Source organism: Cupressus sempervirens, chromosome 7, assembly GCF_028749045.1.
Source record: "Cupressus sempervirens isolate cs-2001-9-10 chromosome 7, ASM2874904v1, whole genome shotgun sequence".
Taxonomy (NCBI): domain Eukaryota; kingdom Viridiplantae; phylum Streptophyta; class Pinopsida; order Cupressales; family Cupressaceae; genus Cupressus; species Cupressus sempervirens.
In genome coordinates this window covers 74,513,461-74,520,110 of record NC_143124.1, presented here as the reverse complement: position 1 = coordinate 74,520,110, position 6,650 = coordinate 74,513,461, and the positions used below count along the sequence as shown (strand labels likewise).

Here is a 6,650-nt window from a genome sequence, read left to right as displayed (position 1 = left end):
TTCTTATCTGAATTTTTTAATTCGAAAATTAAAATAATCCCCAGCAAAAATAATTTTATCCCATAAGATAAAAGAAATCTTATCAAATAAATTGATTTTAAAAATATAATGATTAAAACCTTAGAATTAAAATTTAGATTTGTCATATCAATTAATTGCTGGGGTAGTTCCGGGACTAATAAGACTGGATCTTTTTTATCTGTGCCTAGCAGATCAGATTCCCTATCTGGCTGGAAAGTTATGAATACAATTTCACTTTCAGTGTGCTTTTAATCATGTCCCGTCCTTGGTCGGTGCTACTTTATTTTCCATATATTTTCTTCGTCGTTTGCAATACTGTTTCCTACGGCCTGCGCGTGAATTTAATACGGTCGACGCGTGTATTCACTCCTTCCAACTTCTACTAGTTAGGAATGTGAGGAAGAAGATATCATGAAGGTTCCTCGTTGCTTCCTGCATTCATTATTTGCAGGAATGTGTTCTCTCATTTCCAAATAGTTGTTTCTGCGAACCTTCATGAAGACTTTCTATTAATATGTGCGCTCTGCCCGACTTCAATTCAATCCCCCTTCCCCATACATAACCTCTCTTGCTTCAGGATTTCTGCCCCAACCTTATTAAGCATTCATGGCATCTTCTTCCTCATCACACAAAGAAGTTGAGGGTCGTGCAGCTTTCTCTGGAATCGAATTTCCCCATGAGAGGAGGAGGGTTTCTGAATCTACAACATTGTATGATGTCTTCATCAACCACAGAGGCCCTGATGTGAAAAACACTCTGGGTTTTCAGCTTTATAGCTCCCTTCAGAAGTTGAATATAAGGGCGTTTCTTGATATGGAAGAGAAAGAACTTGGAGTTTCTTTTCCATCCATCATTGAGACAGCCATCCGCTCTGCAGCGGTTCACATAGCTATCTTCCCGAAAGGCTATGCAGAGTCCCCATGGTGTTTGGAGGAGCTTGTTCTCATGTTGCGGAGTAAAGCTAAGATTATTCCCGTTTTCTATGAGGTGGAGCCTTCTGCACTACGCCACATAGAAAAGGGACTCTATGGCAAAGCATTCATTCAATACCATGAGAAATCCAGGTACACGGAAAAGCTTGAGGAATGGAAGAAAGCCCTCCAATCTGTCTCATTTATTGCCGGCGAAAGGATCAACAGGTAAAAGTTTCTAATGGCTTCTGTGTATTCGTTATTTGATCTGCTTAGTATAAGTTTTTCCTTCTTTAAAACTAGTGACTGTAGTTTCTTATCGTATGCATCGTCTATTTATATAGTTTCAGTAACTGCAAGAACATAATATCAACAGTGCGAAAGGAAATAGAAAAAAGGGAATCTTTATATGTTGCCAGATATCCGGTAGGACTTCCTAAGCTTTTAAAACAATTTCAAAGCCAGTGCAGTGATAAGCTTGTACAAGATTTTGAAAGTCATTGTGGGATGAGCAAACGAGTACAAGAGAAGTCTAATATTATTGGTATTTTTGGCATGGGCGGGGTGGGGAAAACAACTCTGTCCAAATAATATTTCAACCGAAAAAAAATAGATTATAGTCGCTCGAGTTTTTTGTTTGATGTTCGGGAAGCCTCTGTGAAAGGCACTCTGCCTTCATTGCAAATGAAGCTTCTCAGAGATCTCTTTGGTGTAAGAGATGCTCCAAACTTTACAAGCGTAGATGAAGGCAAAACCCGTCTCGGCTCTTATATCCAAGGGAGCGGTAATTTCAGTTTTCTAATTGTTGTCGATGATATTGATCACCTGGATCAGTTAGATGACCTATTCATCAGAGAAATGTTGGATAATTTCAGCAATATTATGGTAATCGTCACAACTCGTGATGTAGGACTGCTCATAAATGCAGGAATCAATGTTTGTTACCATTTGAAAGGATTGGATACAGATGACGCGAAGGAGCTTTTCTGCTGGCACGGTTTTCGCCAATCTTATCCGTCCAGTGGATGGGAAGAGCTAGTTAACCTCTTCGTTCAGGTGTGTGGCGGCTTGCCGCTGTCTCTTCAAGTCCTGGGCAGTCATGTTCATGGCCAAGATCAGAATTTCTGGGAGTTAGAATTGAAAAAAGTAAAAAAGACCTTGCCTCAAGACATACTCAAGAGATCAAGAATAAGCGTTAACAAGTTGGATGATGAGGAAAAACAAATTTTCATGGATGTCGCATGTTTTTTCATAGGAGAACTCAAGACAGATGCCATCAGAGTGTGGGAGGCATCAGGATGGAGTGCTCAACATGCACTGATAAGACTAAAGAACAAATGTTTAGTTGAGGATATAAAATCTTATTATATCTGGTACGGTTACACAGGAGAAAGGTTAGTACTGGGAATGCATGACCACTTGCGAGACTTGGGACGACAAATGGCAGACGAACTGAATCATCCCCGTCGCCTTTGGCGTTCTCAACGTTTCGAATCTTTGGTATGATTCATACTTTCCAAGTGTCATTTGAAATCTGATATTCTTACACAATGCAAATCTCAAACCTTTTCGTGATTGCAGGAATTAACAGGATTTGAAAAACTTCTCACCCAACCCGGACTTAGGTGTTTGCTTTCATTCAAATCTATCAAATGCTTTCTTGGGGAATCAGAAAATGTGGCTGAGAGATCAACCGCTTTGCTATGGCATGAGGGATTTGGTTATGGGAAGACACTTTCAACCATTCCACCATGGATTCGTCTTCAAAATTTGCGATCTTTGAAGATCTTCGGTGGAAGCCTACAAAGATTTTGGCAGAGTAATGAAGAGGTATTTTGTCTTTTATTTTTCTCTAAAACGTGTTGATCGATCGATTGCATTATTTATTATACTTTAGCGACTTTTATTTATTATCGGAAATTGAGGGAAAATTATATCGTTTGTTAGGCACCCTCCGCACTTGAAGAGCTGCACATCTGTAAAGCTTCTGATCAGCTGGAGTTAAGCTTGGGCTCTATGCGCTGTCTGGAAAGTATTAGTATTCATGATTGTAGGAAACTGCGAGTCGTGAAAGGAATGGCCCATCTTCCGAAGCTAGTGGAATTGAACATTACTGAGTGTCGAAAGATTGAGGAAGTGAGTCTTCTTCAATTTAGGTGTCTCAAAAAATTAAAAATTTCCGATTGTTCATATCTGAAGAGTGTAGCGGGAATATCAAATCTCAGAAAGCTAGGAGAATTGAAACTTGAAAATTGCGGAAACCTAGAGGAGGAGATAAGTTTTATTCAATTAACCCGCCTGCAAAATATTTCAATTCTTAATTGTCAGATGCTAAAACGCTTGGTTGGAATATTTGATCTGTGGAATCTAGTAGAATTGCAAATTGAAAACTGCCCACAGCTTGAGCTTGAGGAAATAAGTTTCGTTCAATTGGACTGCCTGAAAGAAATAAGAATCTCTTATTGTCCTCAGCTGAAGAGTATTGAAGTGAAGGATTGTAAAAATGTAAGGGAAGTAAATCTTGAGAATTTGCACTATGTTGTAAAATTGACCATCTCCAACTGTCCTGAGCTTGGGAATTTGTCAGAGCTTGCACGTTTACATCGGCTCAAGATGGTCTTTTTGAATAAATGTTCGAAGCTGAAGAAAATATCTCTACCAACAACACTCATCAAACTGACTCTGCAATGCTGTAGAGAATTGCAAACAGTAGAAGGAATATGTGATTGTACAGATGTTGAAGATCTACTTATCAACAAATGTCCAGACCTTGAGCTCGACAACGAGTTGAGTTTTTCCCGACTGAGTTGCCTGAAAACAATTACTATTGACAGCCGTGGAAAGATGCGGAAAATAACGGCTACTCAAAAATTACAGTCATTTCACCGAATGCAGCTCTTCTACTGCAACAATGAAACAGTTCGGAATTGCATTCTGAATATGGAGGTATTGATTTCCACTCCTTTTCTTCAAGAGAGGGCTTTTTCTTCAGCCTCATTTTGCTTTTGTTTCCAACAAAAATAATCTAGATTAATACGCAGATTTATTTTCTTTTCATGCAGAAGCTTCCGTCAGATTTTATTCAAGTAATTGGTGAAGCAAAAGATCGAGCAGAATCAAATCTCAATGCAAGCTTCTTTTGTGAGGGATGCATTAGCGCCAAATCAGTCATCCAAATTGGTGTAGATCACAGTTGCCCTGATGATGAGGTGAGTGCAATCATCGTGTGCGCTGTGGTTGTGATCAAGAATTCGGCTGCAGCAGATATGATCAATGACTTCATCGAAGGAGGTCATCGGAATCCCTGCCTAAACTTTGAGGTGCGACAAGGAGAATGGTTAATTACCTCAGTAATTACCAACCCAGATGAAATACACAGATACATTCTGGACAGGGGATATTATTTTCCCTTTGATTATGTCTTCATTAACCAGGCGGTAACTGAAGACGTAATGCTGAGGAAGGGGTACAAAGTGACTCTGCCCGGAAAGAAAGACGAAGAACAGAATGCTCTGAATTTGCTACGTAGAATTGTTGATGAGCTGTTTTAAACATAAAAGTACAATAGGTGAAACTTAGATTGTTTGAATTGGTTCCACAAAGTTTTGTAATCCATTTGTGTGTGTCTTTTCTTTATTTCCTTTACGGTGGTTCTCCGTAACTATATATTATGGTCTATGTGTTCACACTAGCGTTGTGGAATGGAAACTATTGTGAGGATTTCTGTCATATAGAAGCTCATGTCATGGATTGCAAACCCAAAGTAATTGAAAGTTACTTATATTAGATCAATTTTAAACAAGTTTTTTTACTAATATGACATATTTTAATAACTAATAATTTTATTAAAAATTAAAATATTTATTTTTATGTAGATATTATTTTGGAATAGATAATATATATGGGGACGGCCTAATCTTTAAACAAAACGTACTAAAGACAAAACAAAGTCAAATTATTTTTTTCTAGATTCACAAGAACGTAGTGATTTTTTTCCAATATTTTTTGTTTTTTTCAAATACAAACTACGCACATCATGAAGATCAAATGCTGAAATTTTCAGAAAAATCTATGATGTTTACAATTTTTTTTAAATTGGTCAATTGTACAATTTGTAGGAAGGATAGTCTCGTCCATATATATATATATATATATAGCTTATTGGGGAGGCGACTGGTCTAAGGTGCACTAAGGAATGTTGTGGAAAGGAAGAGTGTTGGGGATCATAGTAACTACAAAAAAAGGTTCTTAAGGAGAAGGTAAAACCTATATGGGTGAATTGCAATAATTGATATGATCTCCTTTCTCAACCTTCCCTTTTTGTTGTTATCTATCTTTGGGATATGATATATTTTACCTTGAAAGGCCATTTTATGACCCACCATGGCTACTATCTACCCCTTTTGAATTTTATGAGATACAGTGACAAGATTAATGCCCCTTCTTCCTATATTTTTTTCCTTTTATTATAGTATTCCTAAATGGAAAAATTTCTACCTTCACTAGGGCCTTATCTATGTCCTTTACCAACATGTTTACTCCCACTACCCATGTTTAGGTAGGTGCATTACTTACCATTATAAGTCCAAGGATATTTTCAAGTCCTCTATGATTATCGAGGAGTTAAGCTATGCCCCTTTTGTTGAAGATATTCTTAAAAAACCATATGAAGGTAGAAACAAAATCTAAGAACCCCCCTCATATCATAGAAAAAACCCTTTCCCAACTAAAAATGATCCTTACAATGATGTCAACTGAAAGGAAGACTACTTTTACTAAAAACAATGTCACTAGTACCCTATGCAAAGCAAGCTAGAAAAGGAGATAATTGATGAGGAAAGGAATGTTATTGAGGAGGAAATAGATATTGATGAGGAGAATAAAAGCCCTACACTCATGGAATAGGGGTATGACTTAAGCTTGGGTGAGAGAAGGTTAGTGATGCTTAAAGATAAGCATGGGAAAAGCTTGAAGGAGGAAATCCATGATGAAATGGAAGAAGAGGTGGTTTACAAAATTGAACCAGAATTTTCCCTGGAAAACACAAAAGATTATAACTTTGAAGACAAGGATTATGAGGAAGAAGATGTTGAGTACATGGATGATACTTAGGTTGTGGACATTGATGTGTACTTGGGGATAAAAGACCCAACTCATGGGAAGGATAAACAAACCAATGAAGTGGTGGAGGTAATCAAGGACTCCCCTAATTTGATGCAGGAAGGGGTACATACATGCCCTAGAGAATAGAATTAAAGCTTTTGAATGCACTATTATGGAGTCTATTAGTATGTACACGATTATGAGGGGGCAACAAGTGGCCATATGAAAAAAAAAAAATTACTTATCATCCAAATTCAATGAAATGAAAAGGGTTTCTTAAGGACATTCTCAGCTTTCCATTGATATAATTGGTGTCAAATTATGAGTTTAATAAGTAATTATTACATATTTTGTAATGAACTTACCTATACAATGTGGATTGACATACTTATTTTAAAAAGTTATAACTTTCAAATGGCATAACCTTTTTGAAATATAAAAGATGCATCATATTGTATGATTTGTCTAGTATGAGAAAAAAAAAAAAAATCTCAATTTTGTAAAGTTTTCAATGAACTAATGTGGTCAAACAAGGGTGTTTACTTATACTAAAAAAAATTGTAGTAGAAAATTCATAATTAATTTTTTACTTGGAATAAAATTATAAAACATATG

General features: G+C 36.8%; 1 pseudogene across 1 annotated transcript; it reads left to right on the top strand.

Annotated features, from left to right (window-relative positions):
- Nucleotides 1-241: 241 nt before the first annotated feature.
- On the top strand, nt 242-4,668 carry LOC149545568 (disease resistance protein RUN1-like; annotated as a pseudogene). Its single transcript, XR_016353604.1, has 5 exons — nt 242-1,160; nt 1,277-2,432; nt 2,514-2,762; nt 2,880-3,878; nt 3,995-4,668. The product of XR_016353604.1 is annotated as a disease resistance protein RUN1-like (transcript).
- The last annotated feature ends 1,982 nt before the right edge of the window (nt 4,669-6,650 follow it).